Here is a 22,853-nt window from a genome sequence, read left to right on the forward strand (position 1 = left end):
TCTAGACTCTAGAATGGAACACCTACACACCTTCTAGACTCTAGAATGCAACACCTACACACCGTTTAGACTAGAATGGAACACCTACACACCGTTTAGACTAGAATGGAACACCTACACACCATCTAGACACTAGACTGGAACACCTACACACGGTATAAACTAGAATGGAACACCTACACACTGTCTAGACTAGAATGGAACACCTACACACAGTCTAGACTTGAATGGAACACCTACACACAGTCCAGACTTGAATCGAACAACTACACACAGTCTAGACTAGAATGGAACACCTACACCTACACACACTCTAGACTCTAGAATGGAACACCTACACACTGTCTAGACTCTAGAATGGAAAACCTACACACCGTCTAGACTAGAATGGAACACCTACACACCATCTAGACTCTAGAATGGAACACCTACACACCATCTAGACTAGAATGGAACACCTACACACAGACTAGACTAGAATGGAACACCTACACACCATCTAGACAAGAATGGAACACCTACACACCATCTAGACTAGACTGGAACACCTACACACTGTCTAGACTAGAATGGAACACCTACACACTGTCTAGACTCTAGAATGGAAAACCTACACACCGTCTAGACTAGAATGGAACACCTACACACCGTCTAGACTAGAATGGAACACCTACACACTGTCTAGACTTGAATGGAACACCTACACACTGTCTAGACTAGAATGGAACACCTACACACCATCTAGACTAGACTGGAACAACTACACACTGTCTAGACTAGAATGGAACACCTACACACCACCTAGAATCTAGAATGGAACACCTACACACTGTCTAGACTCTAGAATGGAACACCTACACACCGTCTAGACTCTAGAATGGAACAACTACACACGGTCTAGACTAGAATGGAACACCTACACACCGTCTAGACTCTAGAATTGAACACCTACACACCGTGTAGACTAGAATGGAACACCTACATTCCATCTAGACTCTAGAATGGAACACCTACACACCTTCTAGACTCTAGAATGCAACACCTACACACCGTTTAGACTAGAATGGAACACCTACACACCGTTTAGACTAGAATGGAACACCTACACACCATCTAGACACTAGACTGGAACACCTACACACTGTCTAGACGAGAATGGAAAACCTACACACTGTCTAGACTAGAATGGAACACCGACACACTGTCTAGACTCTAGAATGGAAAACCTACACACCGTCTAGACTAGAATGGAACACCTACACACTGTCTAGACTTGAATGGAACACCTACACACAGTCTAGACTAGAATGGAACACCTACACACCATCTAGACTAGACTGGAACACCTACACACCGTCTAGACTAGAATGGAACACCTAAACACCATCTAGACTCTAGAATGGAACACCTACACACCATCTAGACTAGAATGGAACACCTACACACAGTCTAGACTAGAATGGAACACCTACACACCATCTAGACTAGAATGGAACACCTACACACCATCTAGACTAGACTGGAACACCTACACACTGTCTAGACTAGAATGGAACACCTACACACTGTCTAGACTCTAGAATGGAAAACCTACACACCGTCTAGACTAGAATGGAACACCTACACACCGTCTAGACTAGAATGGAACACCTACACACTGTCTAGACTTGAATGGAACACCTACACACTGTCTAGACTAGAATGGAACACCTACACACCATCTAGACTAGACTGGAACAACTACACACTGTCTAGACTAGAATGGAACACCTACACACCACCTAGAATCTAGAATGGAACACCTACACACTGTCTAGACTCTAGAATGGAACACCTACACACCGTCTAGACTCTAGAATGGAACAACTACACACGGTCTAGACTAGAATGGAACACCTACACACCGTCTAGACTCTAGAATTGAACACCTACACACCGTGTAGACTAGAATGGAACACCTACATTCCATCTAGACTCTAGAATGGAACACCTACACACCTTCTAGACTCTAGAATGCAACACCTACACACCGTTTAGACTAGAATGGAACACCTACACACCGTTTAGACTAGAATGGAACACCTACACACCATCTAGACACTAGACTGGAACACCTACACACTGTCTAGACGAGAATGGAAAACCTACACACTGTCTAGACTAGAATGGAACACCGACACACTGTCTAGACTCTAGAATGGAAAACCTACACACCGTCTAGACTAGAATGGAACACCTACACACTGTCTAGACTTGAATGGAACACCTACACACAGTCTAGACTAGAATGGAACACCTACACACCATCTAGACTAGACTGGAACACCTACACACCGTCTAGACTAGAATGGAACACCTACACACCATCTAGACTCTAGAATGGAACACCTACACACCATCTAGACTAGAATGGAACACCTACACACAGTCTAGACTAGAATGGAACACCTACACACCATCTAGACTAGAATGGAACACCTACACACCATCTAGACTAGACTGGAACACCTACACACTGTCTAGACTAGAATGGAACACCTACACACTGTCTAGACTCTAGAATGGAAAACCTACACACCGTCTAGACTAGAATGGAACACCTACACACCGTCTAGACTAGAATGGAACACCTACACACTGTCTAGACTTGAATGGAACACCTACACACAGTCTAGACTAGAATGGAACACCTACACACCATCTAGACTAGACTGGAACACCTACAGACTGTCTAGACTAGAATGGAACACCTACACACCACCTAGAATCTAGAATGGAACACCTACACACTGTCTAGACTCTAGAATGGAACACCTACACACCGTCTAGACTCTAGAATGGAACAACTACACACCGTCTAGACTAGAATGGAACACCTACACACCGTCTAGACTCTAGAATTGAACACCTACACACCGTGTAGACTAGAATGGAACACCTACATTCCATCTAGACTCTAGAATGGAACACCTACACACCTTCTAGACTCTAGAATGCAACACCTACACACCGTTTAGACTAGAATGGAACACCTACACACCGTTTAGACTAGAATGGAACACCTACACACCATCTAGACACTAGACTGGAACACCTACATACGGTCTAGACTAGAATGGAACACCTACACACTGTCTAGACTAGAATGGAACACCTACACACAGTCTAGACTTGAATGGAACACCTACACACAGTCCAGACTTGAATCGAACAACTACACACAGTCTAGACTAGAATGGAACACCTACACACCATCTAGACTCTAGAATGGAAAACCTACACACTGTCTAGACTCTAGAATGGAAAACCTACACACCGTCTAGACTAGAATGGAACACCTACACACCATCTAGACTCTAGAATGGAACACCTACACACCATCTAGACTAGAATGGAACACCTACACACAGTCTAGACTAGAATGGAACACCTACACACCATCTAGACTAGAATGGAACACCTACACACCATCTAGACTAGACTGGAACACCTACACACTGTCTAGACTAGAATGGAACACCTACACACTGTCTAGACTCTAGAATGGAAAACCTACACACCGTCTAGACTAGAATGGAACACCTACACACTGTCTAGACTAGAATGGAACACCTACACACTGTCTAGACTTGAATGGAACACCTACACACAGTCTAGACTAGAATGGAACACCTACACACCATCTAGACTAGACTGGAACACCTACACACTGTCTAGACTAGAATGGAACACCTACACACCACCTAGAATCTAGAATGGAACACCTACACACTGTCTAGACTCTAGAATGGAACACCTACACACTGTCTAGACTCTAGAATGGAACAACTACACACCGTCTAGACTAGAATGGAACACCTACACACCGTCTAGACTCTAGAATTGAACACCAACACACCGTGTAGACTAGAATGGAACACCTACATTCCATCTAGACTCTAGAATGGAACACCTACACACCTTCTAGACTCTAGAATGCAACACCTACACACCGTTTAGACTAGAATGGAACACCTACACACCGTTTAGACTAGAATGGAACACCTACACACCATCTAGACACTAGACTGGAACACCTACACACTGTCTAGACTAGAATGGAACACCTACACACTGTCTAGACTAGAATGGAACACCTACACACTGTCTAGACTCTAGAATGGAAAACCTACACACCGTCTAGACTAGAATGGAACACCTACACACCATCTTGACTCTAGAATGGAACACCTACACACCATCTAGACTAGAATGGAACACCTACACACAGTCTAGACTAGAATGGAACACCTACACACCATCTAGACTAGAATGGAACACCTACACACCATCTAGACTAGACTGGAACACCTACACACTGTCTAGACTAGAATGGAACACCTACACACTGTCTAGACTCTAGAATGGAAAACCTACACACCGTCTAGACTAGAATGGAACACCTACACACCGTCTAGACTAGAATGGAACACCTACACACTGTCTAGACTTGAATGGAACACCTACACACAGTCTAGACTAGAATGGAACACCTACACACCATCTAGACTAGACTGGAACACCTACACACTGTCTAGACTAGAATGGAACACCTACACACCACCTAGAATCTAGAATGGAACACCTACACACTGTCTAGACTCTAGAATGGAACACCTACACACCGTCTAGACTCTAGAATGGAACAACTACACACCGTCTAGACTAGAATGGAACACCTACACACCGTCTAGACTCTAGAATTGAACACCTACACACCGTGTAGACTAGAATGGAACACCTACATTCCATCTAGACTCTAGAATGGAACACCTACACACCTTCTAGACTCTAGAATGCAACACCTACACACCGTTTAGACTAGAATGGAACACCTACACACCGTTTAGACTAGAATGGAACACCTACACACCATCTAGACACTAGACTGGAACACCTACACACGGTATAAACTAGAATGGAACACCTACACACTGTCTAGACTAGAATGGAACACCTACACACAGTCTAGACTTGAATGGAACACCTACACACAGTCCAGACTTGAATCGAACAACTACACACAGTCTAGACTAGAATGGAACACCTACACACACTCTAGACTCTAGAATGGAACACCTACACACTGTCTAGACTCTAGAATGGAAAACCTACACACCGTCTAGACTAGAATGGAACACCTACACACCATCTAGACTCTAGAATGGAACACCTACACACCATCTAGACTAGAATGGAACACCTACACACAGTCTAGACTAGAATGGAACACCTACACACCATCTAGACAAGAATGGAACACCTACACACCATCTAGACTAGACTGGAACACCTACACACTGTCTAGACTAGAATGGAACACCTACACACTGTCTAGACTCTAGAATGGAAAACCTACACACCGTCTAGACTAGAATGGAACACCTACACACCGTCTAGACTAGAATGGAACACCTACACACTGTCTAGACTTGAATGGAACACCTACACACTGTCTAGACTAGAATGGAACACCTACACACCATCTAGACTAGACTGGAACAACTACACACTGTCTAGACTAGAATGGAACACCTACACACCACCTAGAATCTAGAATGGAACACCTACACACTGTCTAGACTCTAGAATGGAACACCTACACACCGTCTAGACTCTAGAATGGAACAACTACACACCGTCTAGACTAGAATGGAACACCTACACACCGTCTAGACTCTAGAATTGAACACCTACACACCGTGTAGACTAGAATGGAACACCTACATTCCATCTAGACTCTAGAATGGAACACCTACACACCTTCTAGACTCTAGAATGCAACACCTACACACCGTTTAGACTAGAATGGAACACCTACACACCGTTTAGACTAGAATGGAACACCTACACACCATCTAGACACTAGACTGGAACACCTACACACTGTCTAGACGAGAATGGAAAACCTACACACTGTCTAGACTAGAATGGAACACCGACACACTGTCTAGACTCTGGAATGGAAAACCTACACACCGTCTAGACTAGAATGGAACACCTACACACTGTCTAGACTTGAATGGAACACCTACACACAGTCTAGACTAGAATGGAACACCTACACACCATCTAGACTAGACTGGAACACCTACACACTGTCTAGACTAGAATGGAACACCTACACACCACCTAGAATCTAGAATGGAACACCTACACACTGTATAGACTCTAGAATGGAACACCTACACACCGTCTAGACTCTAGAATGGAACAACTACACACCGTCTAGACTAGAATGGAACACCTACACACCGTCTAGACTCTAGAATTGAACACCTACACATCGTGTAGACTAGAATGGAACACCTACATTCCATCTAGACTCTAGAATGGAACACCTACACACCTTCTAGACTCTAGAATGCAACACCTACACACCGTTTAGACTAGAATGGAACACCTACACACCGTTTAGACTAGAATGGAACACCTACACACCATCTAGACACTAGACTGGAACACCTACACACGGTATAAACTAGAATGGAACACCTACACACTGTCTAGACTAGAATGGAACACCTACACACAGTCTAGACTTGAATGGAACACCTACACACAGTCCAGACTTGAATCGAACAACTACACACAGTCTAGACTAGAATGGAACACCTACACACACTCTAGACTCTAGAATGGAACACCTACACACTGTCTAGACTCTAGAATGGAAAACCTACACACCGTCTAGACTAGAATGGAACACCTACACACCATCTAGACTCTAGAATGGAACACCTACACACCATCTAGACTAGAATGGAACACCTACACACAGTCTAGACTAGAATGGAACACCTACACACCATCTAGACAAGAATGGAACACCTACACACCATCTAGACTAGACTGGAACACCTACACACTGTCTAGACTAGAATGGAACACCTACACACTGTCTAGACTCTAGAATGGAAAACCTACACACCGTCTAGACTAGAATGGAACACCTACACACCGTCTAGACTAGAATGGAACACCTACACACTGTCTAGACTTGAATGGAACACCTACACACTGTCTAGACTAGAATGGAACACCTACACACCATCTAGACTAGACTGGAACAACTACACACTGTCTAGACTAGAATGGAACACCTACACACCACCTAGAATCTAGAATGGAACAACTACACACAGTCTAGACTAGAATGGAACACCTACACACCATCTAGACTCTAGAATGGAAAACCTACACACTGTCTAGACTCTAGAATGGAAAACCTACACACCGTCTAGACTAGAATGGAACACCTACACACCATCTAGACTCTAGAATGGAACACCTACACACCATCTAGACTAGAATGGAACACCTACACACAGTCTAGACTAGAATGGAACACCTACACACCATCTAGACTAGAATGGAACACCTACACACCATCTAGACTAGACTGGAACACCTACACACTGTCTAGACTAGAATGGAACACCTACACACTGTCTAGACTCTAGAATGGAAAACCTACACACCGTCTAGACTAGAATGGAACACCTACACACTGTCTAGACTAGAATGGAACACCTACACACTGTCTAGACTTGAATGGAACACCTACACACAGTCTAGACTAGAATGGAACACCTACACACCATCTAGACTAGACTGGAACACCTACACACTGTCTAGACTAGAATGGAACACCTACACACCACCTAGAATCTAGAATGGAACACCTACACACTGTCTAGACTCTAGAATGGAACACCTACACACTGTCTAGACTCTAGAATGGAACAACTACACACCGTCTAGACTAGAATGGAACACCTACACACCGTCTAGACTCTAGAATTGAACACCAACACACCGTGTAGACTAGAATGGAACACCTACATTCCATCTAGACTCTAGAATGGAACACCTACACACCTTCTAGACTCTAGAATGCAACACCTACACACCGTTTAGACTAGAATGGAACACCTACACACCGTTTAGACTAGAATGGAACACCTACACACCATCTAGACACTAGACTGGAACACCTACACACTGTCTAGACTAGAATGGAACACCTACACACTGTCTAGACTAGAATGGAACACCTACACACTGTCTAGACTCTAGAATGGAAAACCTACACACCGTCTAGACTAGAATGGAACACCTACACACCATCTTGACTCTAGAATGGAACACCTACACACCATCTAGACTAGAATGGAACACCTACACACAGTCTAGACTAGAATGGAACACCTACACACCATCTAGACTAGAATGGAACACCTACACACCATCTAGACTAGACTGGAACACCTACACACCGTCTAGACTAGAATGGAACACCTACACACTGTCTAGACTCTAGAATGGAAAACCTACACACCGTCTAGACTAGAATGGAACACCTACACACCGTCTAGACTAGAATGGAACACCTACACACTGTCTAGACTTGAATGGAACACCTACACACAGTCTAGACTAGAATGGAACACCTACACACCATCTAGACTAGACTGGAACACCTACACACTGTCTAGACTAGAATGGAACACCTACACACCACCTAGAATCTAGAATGGAACACCTACACACTGTCTAGACTCTAGAATGGAACACCTACACACCGTCTAGACTCTAGAATGGAACAACTACACACCGTCTAGACTAGAATGGAACACCTACACACCGTCTAGACTCTAGAATTGAACACCTACACACCGTGTAGACTAGAATGGAACACCTACATTCCATCTAGACTCTAGAATGGAACACCTACACACCTTCTAGACTCTAGAATGCAACACCTACACACCGTTTAGACTAGAATGGAACACCTACACACCGTTTAGACTAGAATGGAACACCTACACACCATCTAGACACTAGACTGGAACACCTACACACGGTATAAACTAGAATGGAACACCTACACACTGTCTAGACTAGAATGGAACACCTACACACAGTCTAGACTTGAATGGAACACCTACACACAGTCCAGACTTGAATCGAACAACTACACACAGTCTAGACTAGAATGGAACACCTACACACACTCTAGACTCTAGAATGGAACACCTACACACTGTCTAGACTCTAGAATGGAAAACCTACACACCGTCTAGACTAGAATGGAACACCTACACACCATCTAGACTCTAGAATGGAACACCTACACACCATCTAGACTAGAATGGAACACCTACACACAGTCTAGACTAGAATGGAACACCTACACACCATCTAGACAAGAATGGAACACCTACACACCATCTAGACTAGACTGGAACACCTACACACTGTCTAGACTAGAATGGAACACCTACACACTGTCTAGACTCTAGAATGGAAAACCTACACACCGTCTAGACTAGAATGGAACACCTACACACCGTCTAGACTAGAATGGAACACCTACACACTGTCTAGACTTGAATGGAACACCTACACACTGTCTAGACTAGAATGGAACACCTACACACCATCTAGACTAGACTGGAACAACTACACACTGTCTAGACTAGAATGGAACACCTACACACCACCTAGAATCTAGAATGGAACACCTACACACTGTCTAGACTCTAGAATGGAACACCTACACACCGTCTAGACTCTAGAATGGAACAACTACACACCGTCTAGACTAGAATGGAACACCTACACACCGTCTAGACTCTAGAATTGAACACCTACACACCGTGTAGACTAGAATGGAACACCTACATTCCATCTAGACTCTAGAATGGAACACCTACACACCTTCTAGACTCTAGAATGCAACACCTACACACCGTTTAGACTAGAATGGAACACCTACACACCGTTTAGACTAGAATGGAACACCTACACACCATCTAGACACTAGACTGGAACACCTACACACTGTCTAGACGAGAATGGAAAACCTACACACTGTCTAGACTAGAATGGAACACCGACACACTGTCTAGACTCTGGAATGGAAAACCTACACACCGTCTAGACTAGAATGGAACACCTACACACTGTCTAGACTTGAATGGAACACCTACACACAGTCTAGACTAGAATGGAACACCTACACACCATCTAGACTAGACTGGAACACCTACACACTGTCTAGACTAGAATGGAACACCTACACACCACCTAGAATCTAGAATGGAACACCTACACACTGTATAGACTCTAGAATGGAACACCTACACACCGTCTAGACTCTAGAATGGAACAACTACACACCGTCTAGACTAGAATGGAACACCTACACACCGTCTAGACTCTAGAATTGAACACCTACACATCGTGTAGACTAGAATGGAACACCTACATTCCATCTAGACTCTAGAATGGAACACCTACACACCTTCTAGACTCTAGAATGCAACACCTACACACCGTTTAGACTAGAATGGAACACCTACACACCGTTTAGACTAGAATGGAACACCTACACACCATCTAGACACTAGACTGGAACACCTACACACGGTATAAACTAGAATGGAACACCTACACACTGTCTAGACTAGAATGGAACACCTACACACAGTCTAGACTTGAATGGAACACCTACACACAGTCCAGACTTGAATCGAACAACTACACACAGTCTAGACTAGAATGGAACACCTACACACACTCTAGACTCTAGAATGGAACACCTACACACTGTCTAGACTCTAGAATGGAAAACCTACACACCGTCTAGACTAGAATGGAACACCTACACACCATCTAGACTCTAGAATGGAACACCTACACACCATCTAGACTAGAATGGAACACCTACACACAGTCTAGACTAGAATGGAACACCTACACACCATCTAGACAAGAATGGAACACCTACACACCATCTAGACTAGACTGGAACACCTACACACTGTCTAGACTAGAATGGAACACCTACACACTGTCTAGACTCTAGAATGGAAAACCTACACACCGTCTAGACTAGAATGGAACACCTACACACCGTCTAGACTAGAATGGAACACCTACACACTGTCTAGACTTGAATGGAACACCTACACACTGTCTAGACTAGAATGGAACACCTACACACCATCTAGACTAGACTGGAACAACTACACACTGTCTAGACTAGAATGGAACACCTACACACCACCTAGAATCTAGAATGGAACACCTACACACTGTCTAGACTCTAGAATGGAACACCTACACACCGTCTAGACTCTAGAATGGAACAACTACACACCGTCTAGACTAGAATGGAACACCTACACACCGTCTAGACTCTAGAATTGAACACCTACACACCGTGTAGACTAGAATGGAACACCTATATTCCATCTAGACTCTAGAATGGAACACCTACACACCTTCTAGACTCTAGAATGCAACACCTACACACCGTTTAGACTAGAATGGAACACCTACACACCGTTTAGACTAGAATGGAACACCTACACACCATCTAGACACTAGACTGGAACACCTACACACTGTCTAGACTAGAATGGAAAACCTACACACTGTCTAGACTAGAATGGAACACCGACACACTGTCTAGACTCTAGAATGGAAAACCTACACACCGTCTAGACTAGAATGGAACACCTACACACTGTCTAGACTTGAATGGAACACCTACACACAGTCTAGACTAGAATGGAACACCTACACACCATCTAGACTAGAATGGAACACCTACACACCATCTAGACTAGACTGGAACACCTACACACCGTCTAGACTAGAATGGAACACCTACACACCATCTAGAATCTAGAATGGAACACCTACACACTGTCTAGACTCTAGAATGGAACACCTACACACCGTCTAGACTATAGAATGGAACAACTACACACCGTCTAGACTAGAATGGAACACCTACACACCGTCTAGACTCTAGAATGGAACACCTACACACCGTGTAGACTAGAATGGAACACCTACATTCCATCTAGACTCTAGTATGGAACACCTACACACAGTCTAGACTTGAATGGAACACCTACACACTGTCTAGACTCTAGAATGGAACACCTACACACCGTCTAGACTAGAATGGAAAACCTACACACCGTCTAGACTAGAATGGAACACCTACACACCATCTAGACTCTAGAATGGAACACCTACACACCATCTAGACTAGAATGGAACACCTACACACCGTCTAGTCTAGACTGGAAAACCTACACACCGTCTAGACTAGAATGGAACACCTACACACTGTCTAGACTCTAGAATGGAACACCTACACACCGTCTAGACTCTAGAATGCAACACCTACACACTGTTTAGACTAGAATGGAACACCTACACACCGTTTAGACTAGAATGGAACACCTACACACCATCTAGACACTAGACTGGAACACCTACACACTGTCTAGACTAGAATGGAAAACCTACACACTGTCTAGACTAGAATGGAACACCGACACACTGTCTAGACTCTAGAATGGAAAACCTACACACCGTCTAGACTAGAATGGAACACCTACACACTGTCTAGACTTGAATGGAACACCTACACACAGTCTAGACTAGAATGGAACACCTACACACCATCTAGACTAGAATGGAACACCTACACACCATCTAGACTAGACTGGAACACCTACACACCGTCTAGACTCGAATGGAACACCTACACACCATCTAGAATCTAGAATGGAACACCTACACACTGTCTAGACTCTAGAATGGAACACCTACACACCGTCTAGACTCTAGAATGGAACAACTACACACCGTCTAGACTAGAATGGAACACCTACACACCGTCTAGACTCTAGAATGGAACACCTACACACCGTGCAGACTAGAATGGAACACCTACATTCCATCTAGACTCTAGTATGGAACACCTACACACAGTCTAGACTTGAATGGAACACCTACACACTGTCTAGACTCTAGAATGGAACACCTACACACCGTCTAGACTAGAATGGAAAACCTACACACCGTCTAGACTAGAATGGAACACCTACACACCATCTAGACTCTAGAATGGAACACCTACACACCATCTAGACTAGAATGGAACACCTACACACCGTCTATTCTAGACTGGAAAACCTACACACCGTCTAGACTAGAATGGAACACCTACACACTGTCTAGACTCTAGAATGGAACACCTACACACCGTCTAGACTCTAGAATGGAACACCTACACACCGTCTAGACTAGAATGGAACACCTACACACCGTCTAGACTAGAATGGAACACCTACACACTGTCTAGACTCTAGAATGGAACACCTACACACTGTCTAGACTAGAATGGAACACCTACACACCGTCTAGACTAGAATGGAACATCTACACACTGTCTAGACTTGAATGGAACACCTACACACCATCTAGACTAGAATGGAAAATCTACACACCATCTAGACTAGAATGGAACACCTACACACCATCTAGAATCTAGAATGGAACACCTACACACTGACTAGACTCTAGAATGGAACACCTACACACTGACTAGACTCTAGAATGGAACATCTACACACTGTCTAGACTTGAATGGAACACCTACACACCATCTAGACTAGAATGGAAAACCTACACACCATCTAGACTAGAATGGAACACCTACACACCATCTAGAATCTAGAATGGAACACCTACACACCGTCTAGACTCTAGAATGGAACAACTACACACCGTCTAGACTAGAATGGAACACCTACACACCGTCTAGACTCTAGAATGGAACACCTACACACCGTGTAGACTAGAATGGAACACCTACATTCCAGTCTAGACTCTAGAATGGAACACCTACACACCGTTCTAGACTCTAGAATGCAACACCTACACACCATCTAGACACTAGACTGGAACACCTACACACGGTCTAGACTAGAATGGAACACCTACACACTGTCTAGACTAGAATGGAACACCTACACACAGTCTAGACTTGAATGGAACACCTACACACAGTCCAGACTTGAATCGAACAACTACACACAGTCTAGACTAGAATGGAACACCTACACACCATCTAGACTCTAGAATGGAACACCTACACACTGTCTAGACTCTAGAATGGAAAACCTACACACCGTCTAGACTAGAATGGAACACCTACACACCATCTAGACTCTAGAATGGAACACCTACACACCATCTAGACTAGAATGGAACACCTACACACAGTCTAGACTAGAATGGAACACCTACACACCATCTAGACTAGAATGGAACACCTACACACCATCTAGACTAGACTGGAACACCTACACACTGTCTAGACTAGAATGGAACACCTACACACTGTCTAGACTCTAGAATGGAAAACCTACACACCGTCTAGACTAGAATGGAACACCTACACACCGTCTAGACTAGAATGGAACACCTACACACTGTCTAGACTTGAATGGAACACCTACACACAGTCTAGACTAGAATGGAACACCTACACACCATCTAGACTAGACTGGAACACCTACACACTGTCTAGACTAGAATGGAACACCTACACACCACCTAGAATCTAGAATGGAACACCTACACACTGTCTAGACTCTAGAATGGAACACCTACACACCGTCTAGACTCTAGAATGGAACAACTACACACCGTCTAGACTAGAATGGAACACCTACACACCGTCTAGACTCTAGAATTGAACACCTACACACCGTGTAGACTAGAATGGAACACCTACATTCCATCTAGACTCTAGAATGGAACACCTACACACCTTCTAGACTCTAGAATGCAACACCTACACACCGTTTAGACTAGAATGGAACACCTACACACTGTTTAGACTAGAATGGAACACCTACACACCATCTAGACACTAGACTGGAACACCTACACACGGTCTAGACTAGAATGGAACACCTACACACTGTCTAGACTAGAATGGAACACCTACACACAGTCTAGACTTGAATGGAACACCTACACACAGTCCAGACTTGAATCGAACAACTACACACAGTCTAGACTAGAATGGAACACCTACACACCATCTAGACTCTAGAATGGAAAACCTACACACTGTCTAGACTCTAGAATGGAAAACCTACACACAGTCTAGACTAGAATGGAACACCTACACACCATCTAGACTCTAGAATGGAACACCTACACACCATCTAGACTAGAATGGAACACCTACACACAGTCTAGACTAGAATGGAACACCTACACACCATCTAGACTAGAATGGAACACCTACACACCATCTAGACTAGACTGGAACACCTACACATTGTCTAGACTAGAATGGAACACCTACACACTGTCTAGACTCTAGAATGGAAAACCTACACACCGTCTAGACTAGAATGGAACACCTACACACTGTCTAGACTAGAATGGAACACCTACACACTGTCTAGACTTGAATGGAACACCTACACACAGTCTAGACTAGAATGTAACACCTACACACCATCTAGACTAGACTGGAACACCTACACACTGTCTAGACTAGAATGGAACACCTACACACCACCTAGAATCTAGAATGGAACACCTACACACTGTCTAGACTCTAGAATGGAACACCTACACACTGTCTAGACTCTAGAGTGGAACAACTACACACCGTCTAGACTAGAATGGAACACCTACACACCGTCTAGACTCTAGAATTGAACACCAACACACCGTGTAGACTAGAATGGAACACCTACATTCCATCTAGACTCTAGAATGGAACACCTACACACCTTCTAGACTCTAGAATGCAACACCTACACACCGTTTAGACTAGAATGGAACACCTACACACCGTTTAGACTAGAATGGAACACCTACACACCATCTAGACACTAGACTGGAACACCTACACACTGTCTAGACTAGAATGGAACACCTACACACTGTCTAGACTAGAATGGAACACCTACACACTGTCTAGACTCTAGAATGGAAAACCTACACACCGTCTAGACTAGAATGGAACACCTACACACCATCTAGACTCTAGAATGGAACACCTACACACCATCTAGACTAGAATGGAACACCTACACACAGTCTAGACTAGAATGGAACACCTACACACCATCTAGACTAGAATGGAACACCTACACACCATCTAGACTAGAACACCTACACACTGTCTAGACTAGAATGGAACACCTACACACTGTCTAGACTCTAGAATGGAAAACCTACACACCGTCTAGACTAGAATGGAACACCTACACACTGTCTAGACTTGAATGGAACACCTACACACAGTCTAGACTAGAATGGAACACCTACACACCATCTAGACTAGAATGGAACACCTACACACCATCTAGACTAGACTGGAACACCTACACACTGTCTAGACTAGAATGGAACACCTACACACCATCTAGAATCTAGAATGGAACACCTACACACTGTCTAGACTCTAGAATGGAACACCTACACACCGTCTAGACTCTAGAATGGAACAACTACACACCGTCTAGACTAGAATGGAACACCTACACACCGTCTAGACTCTAGAATGGAACACCTACACACCGTGTAGACTAGAATGGAACACCTACATTCCATCTAGACTCTAGTATGGAACACCTACACACAGTCTAGACTTGAATGGAACACCTACACACTGTCTAGACTCTAGAATAGAACACCTACACACCGTCTAGACTCTAGAATGGAACAACTACACACCGTCTAGACTAGAATGGAACACCTACACACCGTCTAGACTCTAGAATGGAACACCTACATTCCATCTAGACTCTAGTATGGAACACCTACACACAGTCTAGACTTGAATGGAACACCTACACACTGTCTAGACTCTAGAATGGAACACCTACACACTGTCTAGACTCTAGAATGCAACACCTACACACTGTCTAGACTCTAGAATGGAACACCTACACACTGTCTAGACTCTAGAATGCAACACCTACACACTGTCTAGACTCTAGAATGGAACAACTACACACCGTCTAGACTAGAATGGAACACCTACACACCGTCTAGACTCTAGAATTGAACACCTACACACCGTGTAGACTAGAATGGAACACCTACATTCCATCTAGACTCTAGAATGGAACACCTACACACCTTCTAGACTCTAGAATGCAACACCTACACACCGTTTAGACTAGAATGGAACACCTACACACTGTTTAGACTAGAATGGAACACCTACACACCATCTAGACACTAGACTGGAACACCTACACACGGTCTAGACTAGAATGGAACACCTACACACTGTCTAGACTAGAATGGAACACCTACACACAGTCTAGACTTGAATGGAACACCTACACACCATCTAGACTCTAGAATGGAAAACCTACACACTGTCTAGACTCTAGAATGGAAAACCTACACACCGTCTAGACTAGAATGGAACACCTACACACCATCTAGACTTTAGAATGGAACACCTACACACCATCTAGACTAGAATGGAACACCTACACACAGTCTAGACTAGAATGGAACACCTACACACCATCTAGACTAGAATGGAACACCTACACACCATCTAGACTAGACTGGAACACCTACACATTGTCTAGACTAGAATGGAACACCTACACACTGTCTAGACTCTAGAATGGAAAACCTACACACCGTCTAGACTAGAATGGAACACCTACACACTGTCTAGACTAGAATGGAACACCTACACACTGTCTAGACTTGAATGGAACACCTACACACAGTCTAGACTAGAATGGAACACCTACACACCATCTAGACTAGACTGGAAAACCTACACACTGTCTAGACTAGAATGGAACACCTACACACCACCTAGAATCTAGAATGGAACACCTACACACTGTCTAGACTCTAGAATGGAACACCTACACACTGTCTAGACTCTAGAGTGGAACAACTACACACCGTCTAGACTAGAATGGAACACCTACACACCGTCTAGACTCTAGAATTGAACACCAACACACCGTGTAGACTAGAATGGAACACCTACATTCGATCTAGACTCTAGAATGGAACACCTACACACCTTCTAGACTCTAGAATGCAACACCTACACACCGTTTAGACTAGAATGGAACACCTACATTCCATCTAGACTCTAGTATGGAACACCTACACACAGTCTAGACTTGAATGGAACACCTACACACTGTCTAGACTCTAGAATAGAACACCTACACACCGTCTAGACTCTAGAATGGAACAACTACACACCGTCTAGACTAGAATGGAACACCTACACACCGTCTAGACTCTAGAATGGAACACCTACATTCCATCTAGACTCTAGTATGGAACACCTACACACAGTCTAGACTTGAATGGAACACCTCCACACTGTCTAGACTCTAGAATGGAACACCTACACACTGTCTAGACTCTAGAATGCAACACCTACACACTGTCTAGACTCTAGAATGGAACACCTACACACTGTCTAGACTCTAGAATGCAACACCTACACACTGTCTAGACTCTAGAATGGAACAACTACACACCGTCTAGACTAGAATGGAACACCTACACACCGTCTAGACTCTAGAATTGAACACCTACACACCGTGTAGACTAGAATGGAACACCTACATTCCATCTAGACTCTAGAATGGAACACCTACACACCTTCTAGACTCTAGAATGCAACACCTACACACCGTTTAGACTAGAATGGAACACCTACACACTGTTTAGACTAGAATGGAACACCTACACACCATCTAGACACTAGACTGGAACACCTACACACGGTCTAGACTAGAATGGAACACCTACACACTGTCTAGACTAGAATGGAACACCTACACACAGTCTAGACTTGAATGGAACACCTACACACCATCTAGACTCTAGAATGGAAAACCTACACACTGTCTAGACTCTAGAATGGAAAACCTACACACCGTCTAGACTAGAATGGAACACCTACACACCATCTAGACTTTAGAATGGAACACCTACACACCATCTAGACTAGAATGGAACACCTACACACAGTCTAGACTAGAATGGAACACCTACACACCATCTAGACTAGAATGGAACACCTACACACCATCTAGACTAGACTGGAACACCTACACATTGTCTAGACTAGAATGGAACAACTACACACTGTCTAGACTCTAGAATGGAAAACCTACACACCGTCTAGACTAGAATGGAACACCTACACACTGTCTAGACTAGAATGGAACACCTACACACTGTCTAGACTTGAATGGAACACCTACACACAGTCTAGACTAGAATGGAACACCTACACACCATCTAGACTAGACTGGAAAACCTACACACTGTCTAGACTAGAATGGAACACCTACACACCACCTAGAATCTAGAATGGAACACCTACACACTGTCTAGACTCTAGAATGGAACACCTACACACTGTCTAGACTCTAGAGTGGAACAACTACACACCGTCTAGACTAGAATGGAACACCTACACACCGTCTAGACTCTAGAATTGAACACCAACACACCGTGTAGACAAGAATGGAACACCTACATTCGATCTAGACTCTAGAATGGAACACCTACACACCTTCTAGACTCTAGAATGCAACACCTACACACCGTTTAGACTAGAATGGAACACCTACACACCGTTTAGACTAGAATGGAACACCTACACACCATCTAGACACTAGACTGGAACACCTACACACTGTCTAGACTAGAATGGAACACCTACACACTGTCTAGACTCTAGAATGGAAAACCTACACACCGTCTAGACTAGAATGGAACACCCTACACACCGTCTAGACTCTAGAATGGAACACCTACACACCAGTCTAGACTAGAATGGAACACCTACACACCAGTCTAGACTAGAATGGAACACCTACACACCATCTAGACTAGAATGGAACACCTACACACCATCTAGACTAGAACACCTACACACCTGTCTAGGACTAGAATGGAACACCTACACACCATCTAGAATCTAGAATGGAACACCTACACACTGTCTAGACTCTAGAATGGAACACCTACACACCGTCTAGACTCTAGAATGGAACAACTACACACCGTCTAGACTAGAATGGAACACCTACACACCGTCTAGACTCTAGAATGGAACACCTACACACCGTGTAGACTAGAATGGAACACCTACATTCCATCTAGACTCTAGTATGGAACACCTACACACAGTCTAGACTTGAATGGAACACCTACACACTGTCTAGACTCTAGAATGGAACACCTACACACCGTCTAGACTCTAGAATGGAACAACTACACACCGTCTAGACTAGAATGGAACACCTACACACCGTCTAGACTCTAGAATGGAACACCTACATTCCATCTAGACTCTAGTATGGAACACCTACACACAGTCTAGACTTGAATGGAACACCTACACACTGTCTAGACTCTAGAATGGAACACCTACACACTGTCTAGACTCTAGAATGCAACACCTACACACTGTCTAGACTCTAGAATGGAACAACTACACACCGTCTAGACTAGAATGGAACACCTACACACCGTCTAGACTCTAGAATGGAACACCTACACACCGTGTAGACTAGAATGGAACACCTACATTCCATCTAGACTCTAGTATGGAACTCCTACACACAATCTAGACTTGAATGGAACACCTACACACTGTCTAGACTCTAGAATGCAACACCTACACACTGTCTAGACTCTAGAATGGAACACCTACACACCGTCTAGACTAGAATGCAACACCTACACACCTTCTAGACTCTAGAATGCAACACCTACACACAGTCTAGACTCTAGAATGGAACACCTACACACTGTCTAGACTCTAGAATGCAACACCTACACACAGTCTAGACTCTAGAATGCAACACCCACACACAGTCTAGACTCTAGAATGCAACACCTACACACTGTCTAGACTCTAGAATGCAACACCTACACACAGTCTAGACTCTAGAATGGAACACCTACACACCGTGTAGACTAGAATGGAACACCTACATTCCATCTTGACTCTAGTATGGAACTCCTACACACAGTCTAGACTTGAATGGAACACCTACACACTGTCTAGACTCTAGAATGCAACACCTACACACTGTCTAGACTCTAGAATGGAACACCTACACACCGTCTAGACTAGAATGCAACACCTACACACCTTCTAGACTCTAGAATGCAACACCTACACACAGTCTAGACTCTAGAATGGAACACCTACACACTGTCTAGACTCTAGAATGCAACACCTACAGACAGTCTAGACTCTAGAATGCAACACCCACACACAGTCTAGACTCTAGAATGCAACACCTACACACTGTCTAGACTCTAGAATGCAACACCTACACACAGTCTAGACTCTAGAATGCAACACCTACACACAGTCTAGACTCTAGATTGCCACACCTACACACAGTCTAGACTCTACAATGGAACACCTACACACTGTCTAGACTCTAGAATGCAACACCTACACACCGTTTAGACTAGAATGGAACACCTACACACCGTCTAGACTAGAATGGAACACCTACACACTGTCACATTAAATCTCTGTCAGCACATGAACAGTGTGCTGACAGAAGTTTTTTCTTTATAATAAGCCACATTTGCTACCTGGGAGCAGAGAACCAGGAACAGGGGAGGTTCCTGGGTGGCTGTCCCCACTCAAAGCAGCCTTTCCTGGGAGACAGTATGGGGGGTTACCACCCCTGACTGGTCCAGCTTGGTCCTTCAGTAAAGAGAGTGGAGGGTTTAATTAACTCCAGCTGTGGTTCATCTCACTCCCAGCCGGGATCTGCTCTCCCAGTGTCCTCTCATCCTGTCGTCCTCTACACACACACACACACACACACACACACACACACACACACACACACACACACACACACACACACACACACCACACACACACACACCACACACACACACACACACACACACACACACACACACACACACACACACAGACAGACAGACAGCCATAACACACACACACGCTATCCACAAGTACACACTCACACACACACACGGACAGATGTGTGCAGGCACGTGCTTAAACACACTGAGACACTCATGAATACAGAATTGATTAAATATAGTGTGCCAAACCTGTTAAATAGTGTACCAAACCTGCTAAATAGTGTACCAAACCTGTTAAAGAGTGTACCAAACCTGTTAAATCATGTACCAAACCTGTTAAATAGTGTACCAAACCTGTTAAATAGTGTACCAAACCTGTTAAATAGTGTACCAAACCTGTTAAATAGTGAACCAAACCTATTAAATAGTGAACCAAACCTGTTAAATCATGTACCAAACCTGTTAAATAGTCTACCAAACCTGTTAAATAGTGCAACAAACCTGTTAAATAGTGTACCAAACCTGCTAAATAGTGTACCAAACCTGTTAAATAGTGTACCAAACCTGTTAAATAGTGTACCAAATCTGTTAAATAGTGTACCAAACCTGTTAAATAGTGTACCAAACCTGTTAAATAGTGTACCAAACCTGCTAAATAGTGTACCAAACCTGTTAAATAGTGTACCAAATCTGTTAAATAGTGTACCAAACCTGTTAAATAGTGTACCAAACCTGTTAAATAGTGTACCAAACCTGTTAAATAGTGTACCAAACCTGTTAAATAGTCTACCAAACCTGTTAAATAGTGTACCAAACCTGTTAAATAGTCTACCAAACCTGTTAAATAGTGAACCAAACCTGTTAAATAGTGTACCAAACCTGTTAAATAGTGTACCAAACCTGTTAAATAGTCTACCAAACCTGTTAAATAGTGTACCAAACCTGTTAAATAGTCTACCAAACCTGTTAAATAGTCTACCAAACCTGTTAAATAGTCTACCAAACCTGTTAAATAGTGAACCAAACCTGTTAAATAGTGTACCAAACCTGTTAAATAGTGAAACAAACCTATTAAATAGTGTGTCAAAGCTGTT

The sequence above is a fragment of the Salmo salar genome, chromosome 05 (genome assembly GCF_965601325.2).
Source record: "Salmo salar chromosome 05, fSalSal1, whole genome shotgun sequence".
NCBI lineage: Eukaryota > Metazoa > Chordata > Actinopteri > Salmoniformes > Salmonidae > Salmo > Salmo salar.